This window comes from Chiloscyllium plagiosum, unplaced genomic scaffold (assembly GCF_037043375.1).
Source record: "Chiloscyllium plagiosum isolate Xiang-an unplaced genomic scaffold, Cpla_swu_hap1 HiC_scaffold_11, whole genome shotgun sequence".
Classification (NCBI taxonomy): domain Eukaryota; kingdom Metazoa; phylum Chordata; class Chondrichthyes; order Orectolobiformes; family Hemiscylliidae; genus Chiloscyllium; species Chiloscyllium plagiosum.
In genome coordinates this window covers 22,071,632-22,083,640 of record NW_028270149.1, presented here as the reverse complement: position 1 = coordinate 22,083,640, position 12,009 = coordinate 22,071,632, and positions in this window count along the sequence as shown.

Here is a 12,009-nt window from a genome sequence, read left to right as displayed (position 1 = left end):
CATCAACTTCTCCACCTCCTGATGCTGCCTGGTTTGCTGTGTTCTTCCAGCCTCCTGCCTGTCTGCTTTAAGTGTTAAAGTAGGCAGGTTTACTCTGATTGGTTGAGGCATCGCCATTAGGAATGAACTCAAGATTGGTTGATTCCTGCTTTGTTAGTTTCAAATATAAAAATCTGTGTACACGTACCATCTGTCTGCAAAGAACAGGGTCCTTCTAATTAATATATGTAGCTTCCAATCCATACAAGTGCATTACACTGCAAGCTTACTGGCCATCTTAAATTTGTTGTCAGCAAAACCCTTGTCATATTCAGGAGAACTTAGCAAGTGTTGTTTAACTGTGGAATCCCACCTAACGTCGGAAAGCATGTTTTGATTTGATTTGATTTATTGTTGCCATATATACCTAAGCACAATGAAAAGTTTTGTTTTGCGTGCCACACAGGCAGATCATGCCACACAAAGATCATAGCATGATTGAATCATGCGAGGAATACAAAGTACCAGCTGCAAAGAAGGGACACAAAAAGCAAGATCAACATTAGATTTGAAATTTGAGAGGTCCATTTACAAGTCTAATAACAACAGCGAAAAAGCTGTTCCTGAACCTTTGTTTACAGTTTTTGTATCTTCTGCCTGATGGAAGAGGTTGAAAGAGATTATAACCAAGGTGGGATGGATCTTTGATGAAGCTGGCTGCCTTTCCGTGGCAATTATAAGTGTGGATGGAGTCAATGGATGGCTTGGGTGATGTTCTGGGCTGTGTCCACAACTTTCTGCAGTTTCTTATGGTCCTGGGCAGAGTTGTTGCCAAACCAAGCCACGAAGCATCCCGATAGAATGCTACTTATGTGTGAAGATAACAAGGTTTGGTCTTTGGTCTTTTTTTTCAGAGGGGTTGTAAATGCATAGGTTCCAATATGTCTGGATTTATCTACTTGATGAAGCTTTTAAGTTTTTAAACAAACACTTGTACAACGAAAGGGGAGTGGCCAGTTCTCCCAGCTCAGCTTTACTCTGGTTTGGTTTGATTTAGTTTTAACAGCCTGGCTGTTGATAACTGCTTGTCAGTTTAAGCTGGTCAAAGCAGCAGCTACATGGAAGTAGGCTTTCCATGCTGAATCTCTTTGCCATCTCTCTTTCCTGTAGGACCCTGTGTTTAATTTTTCCTTTTTTTGCCATGGGGTGATTAGATTAGATTAGATTAGATTACAGTGTGGAAACAGGCCCTTCGGCTCAACACGTCCACACCGACCCGCCGAAGCGAACCCACCCATACCCCTACATCTACCCCTTACCTAATACTACTGGCAATTTAGCATGGCCAATTCACCTGACCAGCACATCTTTGGACTGTGGGAGGAAACCGGAGCACCCGGAGGAAACCCACGCAGACACAGGGAGAACGTGCAAACTCCACACAGTCAGTCGCCTGAGGCGGGAATTGAACCCGGGTCTCTGGCGCTGTGAGGCAGCAGTGCTAACCACTGTGCCACCATGTGTTTATGGGGATTGATGCAGGAATTTGGAACAGCACCATTAAGTTTAGGTAGCCTTTTGGGTTTTTGGATATGTTAAGGTTATTCTGTATTCTGTTCTCTTTTGTTTGTGTTTCATTCGGTACTCTGTCAATAAATGCTGTTTTGTTTAAAACCAAGGAGTTATGACCAGCTGCATTACTCCTGGCATATCCACTGCTCAAAACAACAAGTAAAGCTAGGGTCTCGGCTACCTTCTTGAAATGTTTTGAAAGGTCTGGCCTCCCGTAACAGATTGGGAGCTCTTTGTGGGATTTGTTCTTTAGTTCCGACTTGGGATTAGGGTTGTTGGACTCAAAGGCTGCAAGTGGCAGTGTTCGTGCCTTTTGTTCTGGGTGTTGAATTCAGTTGGTTTAAATAGTGCTTGGTGCAATAATGGCTTTTTCAGTCACTATGAGTTTATTCTGGGGGTGGAAGAAGTGACATTGGGGGTTTTACAAAAGGTGAACAAGGCAAAGCTGCTTGAATTGACAATCAAGCTGGAGTTGGAGTTACCTTTGTTCATGAGAAAGGGAGAGATAATTTCAGCAAAAGCTCAGCATTTACATTTGGTGGAAATGCCTTCAGAATCTTTCCAGATGGCTAAAATACAAGTGAAAATGAAGCAGCTTGAGTTAAAGGCAAAAGATAAGGAAAGACCAAAAGAAATGAAACTGTTTAAATTATGATTAAAAGCAGAGGAAAGAGAAAAAGAATGCATCGTTTTAGCAGGCAAAACAAAAGAGAGAAAGAGAGAAAGAAGAGAGGGAAAGAGAGAGAGAGGAAAGGAAGAAAGAGAGGGAGTTTGAGCTTCAGAAATTGGCACTTGGACAGGGAAGCTGGCGTAAAACGATGAAGATGAAGGCTGAAGGTAAGCTTACTGAGAAAGAGAGTGAGGGTGAACAAACCAAAGGCCTGATGAGAAACTGCTTAAATATATTCAAGCATCGCCTACATTTGATGAGAAGGATGTAGAAGCCTTTTTTGTCTCATTTGAGAAGGTGGCTAAATAAATGCAATGGCCAGTAACCATGTGGGTTTTGTTGATCCAAACAAAACTTCTGGATAGAGCTAGTGAGGAGGTATCTGGAGGAGGTATCTGGGGTGTATGATGAGCTGAAGGAGGCATCTTAAGTGCATATGAGCTTCTGCCAGAAGCCTACAGACAACACTTCAGGAATCTAAGAAGGGACCCTGGTCAAACCTACATTGAGTTTGAAAGGATGAAACAGTAATTTTGAGACGTGGGTAATGGCATTCAAAATAGAGCAAATCTACGACACTCTTAGAGAGGTGATTATTTTGGAGGAGTTCAACAATTCTTTTCCTGAAGTAGTGAAAACTCATGTGGAAGAGCAGAGAGTTAAAATGGCAAGATTCGCAGCTGAAATGGCTGATGAGTATGAGTTGGTCCATAAATCAAAGTTTGGCTTCCAAAATCAATTTTAATCCATGAGGGATAGAAATTGGGGAAAAGAGAAATCCTCACATGGAAAGGGAAAGGTAGAAATCAATGAATATCATAAGGATGACTTACCACAGAGTGAAAAGGAAACTCCTGAAGGGGAAAGAGAAGTTAATAAGCTCTGGTGTTTTCATTGCAATAAAATAGGCCACATGAAATCACAGTGTTGGTGGGTTAGGAAAAGCACCGGGAAGCCAGGTGTAGGAAAACAGGATAATCCAGTGAATTATGTTGGAGTGGTAACAGAAAGCACAATGGAGGTGAGAAAGCTGCACCAGAATGTACAAGCTGGTCAGAGATTGGTAAAGGAGAAAGTGCCAGATCTTCTTAAACCATATACCTATGAAGGTAAGGTTTACTCACATAAACCAGGAGCAACAGGTAAAGAGGTTACAATGTTAAGAGATACAGAATCCTCTCAATCTTTGATGTTGAAAGATGAGGAGATATGTACCTCTGAAGGACTATTGCCAGAAAAAGTACTAGTAACAGGAATTCACAGTGCGACAAGAAGTGCTCAATTATGTCGAGTGAGGTTAGAGTGTCCAGTGAATAATGGAGGAGTGGTGGTGGGTGGGAGTACTGGACAAAGTCTCAGCTCCAGGAATACAATTTGTCCTTGCGAGCAATATTATTGGTTCACAGGTAGGAGTGCTGCCTATTGTGATTGAAAAGCCAGTGGAAACTGAGGAAACTGAACTACTGCAGGCCACACATCCTGAAATTTTTCCAGACTGCATGGTAACGAGGTCACAAACTCACCAGTTGAAACAGGAGAGATCAAAGAGCTCAGATAAGAAAATTGAAGTGGAATTAGCAGAGAGACTGTTTGATCAAATGTTGGCAATGGCCAACAAAGTAGGCATCTTTCACTCAGATAAATGAACTGAATTACAGCAGAAAAATGAGAAGTTAAATCAATTATATCATGGTTGAAGAATCTAGATGTGTCCTAGAATACTGCTATCTTAAAAATGATGTCTTAGTGAGGAAATGGAGACCATCACATATTCAGGCAAATGAGAAATTCATCAAGTCACATTGCTGGTGGGTTATAGAAAGGAGATATTGTGAGTAGCGCATGAATTACCAGTAGGAGTCATTTAAGGATAAGAAAAACCGAAGCTAAAATACAAAAACATTTTTATTGGCCTGGACTGCCCAAGGATGTAGTTGAATTTTGCCAGACATGTCTACATGTCAAATAATTGGAAAACTACAGGCAGTAATAAAACCTGCAAATTTAACACCTATTCCTGTATTTGAGGAACTTTTTACAGGAGTCTTAATTGATTTCCTACCTAAAACAAGATGTGGGAGTCAGTATTTGGTAACAATAATGGATGTGTCCATTAGATTTCCAGAGGCCTTCCCATTCCGCAATATCACAGCTGAAAGGATTGGAGAGGTGTTAGTCAAACCTTTCACGAGAGACAGACAAATGGCAGAGATACAATCAGGTCAAGAGTCAGACTTCACATCAAAATTATTCAAGGAAGTTATGGATAGTTTAGGAATAAATCAATTCAAATCGACAGAGTATAATCCAGAGTTGCGGGGAGAACTCAAAAGGTGGCATCTGATGTTAAAGGCCATGTTGAGGGTTTACAGTCAAGACTATCCAGATATTTGGGATAAGGGAATTCCATTTGTGTTTTTTGCGATCAGAAATGCACCAAATGATTTGACCAAATGAAATCGATTTGCATTAGTTTTTAGGCATGAAGTGAAAGGACTGCTAAAATTGATTAAGGAGAAATTGGTAACCCAGAATTCAGAGACAACTTATTTGGACTACATGTCAAATTTTAGGGAATGATTAAATAGAGCAGGGGAGTTGGCTGGACAGCATTTCAAAGTATCATAGAATTCAATGAAACAGGAAGAAGACAAGAAATCAAAACCATCAATTTTGCTATCGGAGACAAAATATTAGTGTTATTTTCAATGATAGGTGAACATTCAAAAGCAAGGTTTAGTGGACCTTATCAAGTTGAAAGGAGATTGAGTGAGGTGAACTATTTGATAAGGACTCCAGACAGAAAGAAAACTCACAGAGTGTGTCATGTGAATATGCTCAAAAGGTATTTTGCCAGGGAAGGAAAGTAAAAGGAGACTGTATTACTGATTACAACATGGAGTGAAGAACCAAGTTCAGAGGATTCTGAATTAGGCATTTTTCAAATTAAATTGGACAATGAGGAAATTGTCAAACATTGGGATAAAATATTGAGTTACTTTCCAGAAAAAAATCAAACTGACCTGAAAGAGTTATTGCTATCTCATGGGGAGATATGTGGAAATAAGATGGGAAGTACGAACCTAATTAGAGTCATAGAGTCATAGAGATGTACAGCATGGAAACAGACCCTTCGGTCCAACCCATCCATGCCGACCAGATATCCCAACCCAATCAAGTCTCACCTGCCAGTGCCCGGCCCATATCCCTCCAAACCCTTCCTATTCATATACCCATCCAAATGCCTCTTAAATGTTGCAATTGTATCAGCCTCCACCACTTCCTCTGGCAGCTCATTCCATACACGTACCACCCTCTGTGTGAAACAGTTGCCCCTGAGGTCTCTTTTATATCTTTCCCCTCTCATCCTAAACCTATGCCGTCTAGTTCGGGACTCCATGACCCCAAGGAAAAGACTTTGCCTATTTACCCGATCCATGCCCCTCATAATTTTGTAAACCTCTATAAGGTCACCTCTCAGCCTCCGACGCTCCAGGGAAAACAGCCCCACCCTGTTCAGCCTCTGCCTATAACTCAAATCCTCCAACCCTGGCAACATCTTTGTAAATCTTTTCTGAACTCTTTCAAGTTTCACAACATCTTTCTGATAGGAAGGAGACCAGAATTGCATGCAATATTCCAACAGTGGCCTAACCAATGCTTTGTACAGCCGCAGCATGACCTCCCAACTCCTGTACTCAATACTCTGACCAATAAAGGAAAGCATACCATACGCCTTCTTCACTATCCTATCTACCTGCGACTCTACTTTCAAAGAGCTATGAACTTGTACTCCAAGGTCTCTTTGTTCAGCAACACTCCCAAGGACCTTACCATTAAGTGTATAAGTCCTGCTAAGATTTGCTTTCCCAAAATGCAGTACCTCGCATTTATCTGAATTAAACTGTCTCTGCCACTTCTCAGCCTATAGGCCCATCTGGTCAAGATCCTGTTGTAATCTGAGATAATCCTCTTCGTTGACCACTACACCTCCAATTTTGGTGTCATCTGCAAACTTACTAACTAGACCTCTTATGCTCGCATCCAAATCATTTATGTAAATGACAAAAAGTAGAGGACCCAGCACCAATCCTTGTGGCACTCCACTGGTCACAGGCCTCCAGTCTGAAAAACAACCCTCCACCACCACCCTCTGTATTATACATGATGTAGAGATAGGAGATGCAGTTTGGATTAAACAATGTCCTTATAGGCATAACCATCTAAAGTTGGCACAGGTTCAAAAGGAGATTGAAAACATGCTCCAAGACGGCATAATCAAAGTGAGTTACAGTGACTGCAGCTCACCCATTGTAATGGTGCCAAAAGCAGATGTTACCCAATGGTTATGTGTGGACTATCACAAAGTCAATGCAGTTACAAAGACTGATGCATATCTGATTTCACATTTGGAAGACTGTGTTGAAAAGGTGGGACAAGCAACTTACATTTCTCAGTTGGACTTGCTCAAAGGATACTGGCAGAAAGATATTTATCAGAAAGCGTGAAGACAACTTCGGCTCTTGTAACGTCGAATGGACTGTATCAGTTTAAAGTCATGCTGTTTGGCATGAAAAATGTGCCAGCCACATTTCAAAGACCAATCGGTTTACCCAGTTGTGTCGTACATATATAGATGATCTTTTAGTCACCCATGGAAGGAACATGTGCAATATTTATCAGACTTCTTCAATCGACTTCGGGAGGCAGGTTGGCGATAAACTGGGCTAAATGTGTATTTACCAAAATCCAAGTCACATTCCTGGGCCAAGTTATTGGATCTGGACAAATGACCCCACGGATTGGAAAAACAAAAGAAATTGGGGAGTTTCCCATGCCATTAACAAAAAGAGCAGTACTACAATATCTGGGATTGAATGGATTTTATTAGAAATTCACACCAAATGTTGGCAGTGTGGCTGCTTCACTCACAGAATTACTGAAGAAAGGCAAGAAGTTTCAGTGGAGAACGGACTGTCAGAAGTCATTTGACAGCCTGAAAGCTGTATTAAGCACTGCCCCTGTGTTAGCCACAGCTAATTCCACAAAGCCATTCAATGTGACTATCGATGCGAGTGATGTGGGTTCCAATGCTGTCACAGAAGGATGATAACTAGATAAAAAGACCTATTGGGTATTTCTCCAGGAAATTGAACATTCATCAGCAGAAATATTTAATGGTTGAGAAGGTGACTTTGAGCTTGGTGTTGGCGTTACAACATTAAAATGTTTATGTTACCTGTAATGTATCTGAGACAATCATATTCGTTGATCATAACCCATTGAGGTTTGTGGAGAAATTTAAAGAGAAAAATTCCAGACTGTTTAGATGGAGCTTGTTGTTCCAGCCATTCAATTTGAAAACTGTGCATATGGCAGGACGAGTAAACGTGATTGCTGAGGCATTGTTGACACTTGGATGAGAAACAGAGGCATTTGATAATGGGAGTAAAACAGACTGTAATAGAAGTTAGTGATGCTCTCGACCATCTCCACCTCCGCTCCATTGATATAGATAGATGTGTGTCCTTCTCCTTGCTTCCTGAAGTCAATAAGCACTTCTTTAGTTTTGCTGACATCAAAGGAGAGATTATCTTTGCACTATGTCACCAAGTATTCTATCTCTTACTGGTATTCTGTCTCACCATTGTGGTGGTGTCTTCAACGAACTTTTAGATGGAGTTTGGATGAAATTTGACCACACGGTCTTGAGTGTACAGGGTGTACAGCAGGGGGCTGAGTACATATCCTTGCAGGGTATCATTGTTGGGGATTGTCATGGAGGAGATACCATTGCCTATCTTAATTGATTGCACTCTGTGGATCAGGTAGTTGAGGATCCATTTGCAGAGGGCAGCACTGGGATCCAGGTCTTAGAGTTTGGTTGGAATTATAGTGTTGAAGGCAGAGCTGCAGTCAATAAGCAGAAGCCTGGTGTAGGTATCCTTATTGTCCAGATGTTCTAGCGAATGAGTGCAGAATGAGGGAAGTGACATCTATCATGGGATCTATTGCACCGGTAAATTGCAAGGGATTGAGTTAGACTGGGTGGCTAGAGTTGATGTGAGCTATGATTAACCTCCTGAAGCACTTCATAGTTATGGAGGTCAGAGCCACTGGGCATTGAGGCACGTTGCATCTGTTTTCTTTAGTACTGGAACGATGGTGGTCATTTGAAGCAGGTAAGGACTTCACATTGTAGCAAGGAGAAGAGAAAGATGTTAGTGAATACTCCAGCCAGCTGGTCTGCACAGGATCGGAGTGCACGGCTGGGGTCTCCATCTGGGCCAGTCACTTTCCGTGGGTTCACTCTCAAGAAGGCCAATCTGATATCTGCAGCAGTGACTGTGGGTACAGGAGCTATCGGGGCAGGTGACATTGCTTTACTGACCTTTGAACTGAGTGTAAAAAGCATTGACTGCATCAGTGAAGGATGTATTTTTGTCTGCTGCTCTGCTCTTCTCCATTTTGTAGCCTGTTATGTTGTGTGGGCCTTGCCAAAGGTGGTGGGTGTCCGTGTGCTTTGTTTGAGTCTCTAACTTGGTCCAGTCTTGCCTCTTCGCTTCTCTAGTGGCCTTGTGGAGGCATATCTGGATTTCCTGTAAAGGGTTGGGTTGTCTGACTTGTCCAGATGTTCCAAGGATGAGTGAAGAATGAGGGAAATGGCATCTACCATGAACCTATTGCAATGGTAGGCAAATTGCAAGGGATCAAGGCAGGCTGAATGGCTAGAGTTGATGTGAGCCATGATTAACCTCCTGAAGCACTTCATAATTATGGAGGTCAGAGTCACTGGGCAGTAGTCTGTACTTCTGGTCTTCAGCAAGCAATGGATTTCCTGGTTCATCCATGGCATCCAGTTGGGGAACAAATGGATTGACTTCTTTGGCATGCAGTTCACTACGCACTTGCTAATGAAGTTAGTGATGGTGGTGGCATACTCATCCGGGTTGGCTCCTAAATATTTGAATTATGGAGCAGTCCACTGATTCCAGGCAATCCCACAGAAGTTTTTCTGCTGCCTCACACCAGCACCAGATTACGTTCTGTACTGGATCCTCACGTTTCAACTTTTGCTTGTAAGCCGGGAAAAAGTACACAGCGTTGTGATCTGATTTTCCGAAGTGCAGATGGGGTATGGAACAGTAGGCATCTTTGATGGTTATGTAGCAATGGTTAAGGGTGCTCGGCCCCTGTGGTGGGACTGGAGACATGTTGGTGGTATTTTGGTAGCACCTTCTTGAGGTTGGCCTGGTTGAAGGCATTGGCTATGATGAGTAAGGCCTCAGGGTAATCAGTTTCAAGTGCCTTTGTCGGAGTATAAATTTAATCCAGAGCACTCTTCACTTCTGCATGGGGTGGGATGTAGACCGTTGTTAGGATGGCAGATGTGAACTTGTTCAGCAGGTGAGGTATTCCCGGTCTGGAGAGCAGTAACTCCCTGAATTGTAAGCATGGGGCTGGTAGATAAAGTAAATATCTTTCCTTTTAAGAACAGCTGAAGGGATATAGTGTTTCATACTATTCCTCAGTTATTCGGACATATCCTCTATACACATGGTATTACATCGATAATGAAATTCATACACTACATTTAACATTTGTGTAATAGGCACGGCATTTTTTTGGCTTGATGGCAGCTTTGTGTTAGAGGTAAGCATCGTTAGTGTTGTTACTATATAGTAACAACTTGATACAGCTAACATCACCCACGATTGAAAGTTTTGAGATTCCACATCCTTTCAGGGTAACCAGAGGTACACTGGGTCTGTTTCAGAACCAAGCATGATGAATGGCCACAAACAGGTCATGAGTTTAAGTGTCAATGGCAGGAAATGATCTAAATAAGGTAGCTGTCATCCCATTGGATATCTTTGACATGTTTTATTTCATACAGGTCCCATCTGTGCGCAAAGTGTTTAGCTCTAAAACATTCATGTTTATATCCAGACGAATATTATCCTGTTGGTTTATTTTATTCATGTAGCTTTCTATTTCCTGAGCACTCATAACTAGTTCAGTTCAAGCATGCATTATGGAGCATCTGTAAATTCCAAGTGTATGATTGGGGCTCTCAAACTACAAAGAAGTAGCGTGTGCGCCTTATATTCCTCAGTGGCTGGCCTGCTCAGCCATTTGTGAAGAGCTGTCCAGTTCATTGATTAAATGCTCTGCAGATCCTCTTAGTTAGTACAATCATTCATTGTGTACCCCGACAGGACAAGATAAAGTGATTGTGCACCTGCTGATCCATGCAATACAACTTATCTCAAACCTTTCACTAAACAGCCTCTCTTGTCTTTGCTCATGTACTGTAATGTGTACACGTCACCAATTTCTGGCATCAAAAGATGAAAATAAAATTGCAAAGTGAATTATCTTGAGGATAAGGAGTTTAGTGCTCATTAGTGACAGATGTTATGCAGCCATCAGCAACATACCTAAGATCATTCAGGTTTAAAAAGTCTATTGTCCTTTGTAGGTGTTTTAAGTGAGGCAGGTTTGCAATTGCTGTAAAGCATGGATTTGAACCAGTAATGAAGGAAAGTATTTTCAGTGGAATGTTATTCATAGAGAGGATAGCTGGTGGTAAGTTTACTGCTCTTTATTTCAGCACTAACTCAAAAGTGTCACCTAGCAAATACAACGACATGTCCTACTTTTCAACAAGTACATCCAGGACTTGAATCTCCCATAACTGGAAATCTTTTCTGGTAACTCTATCATATTCCTGGACAATATCCAAAATAAACTTGTAGCCTGCTTTTGCTTACAACCACCTGATGAAGGAGTGTCGCTCCGAAAGCTAGTGTGCTTCCAATTAAACCTGTTGGACTATAACTTGGTGTTGTGTGATTTTTAACTTTGTACACCCCAGTCCAACACCGGCATCTCCAAATCATCAGCTTTAAGTAAATCATGCGTGCTCCTTCTCTTCCTACCATTCCTACCACATCTACTTGAATCTTTCAGAGCCTCAAAACTGAGAAACTTCCATATTCAATAAACAGACATTTATAAGAAAGCTTTAGGAAGAGCTAACTGTTACATTTTCCACAGGAGCTTCCTTTCACTCTTTGATAGTATTCAAAATGATGTAGTATTCAGCTCACATTTTCTAAACCAAAAGAAACATTTTTATAACCATGCAAAGATTTCAGTGGACACACAAGCCCCACAGGGGGTTCAGTTTAAAGAAAATAAAAACAATTTATAGAGACAGTCAAAAATCATGGCTTTACATAATAAACTAAAATGTATTGTTTCATGGATGCATTTCACAATATAACTTTGTGAGATTCCTTTGAAGTGCTTACTTTTAGAGTTAGTTTTAATAAGAAGTTAAAATCTCTTTCAAATAAATATGGATTATGGGTTCTTTTATGTTGTCTAGGATCATTCCTAAAACTCTCTGCTTCACTTTCTTCACTTTTTCTTCAAAATGCTTCCTACAGCCTCCATTGATGGTTGTGAGGAGCTGGAGAACAAATGTCTTCCTCAGAAAGGGACAAAGAAGCCTACTGCTGGCAGCATAACAAGGAATGGCTGAGGGAGTTGGCCAGAACAATCCAACGCCATGCTTTTGGATTCAGTGCAGGAGTTTCTTTCTTGACCAAAGCAGTTCATGAGATGTAAGTAAACCTCCATATTCACTTCCAACCTGCTGATAAGGAAGTATCAGCTTCCTTACTCCTAACACTGCTTCATTAATTTGACTCCACCATCTCTCTCCTCACACTCACTTATGGAGAGGTTATTCCTCTTAAAGGTTGAAGTGCGAAGCCTAA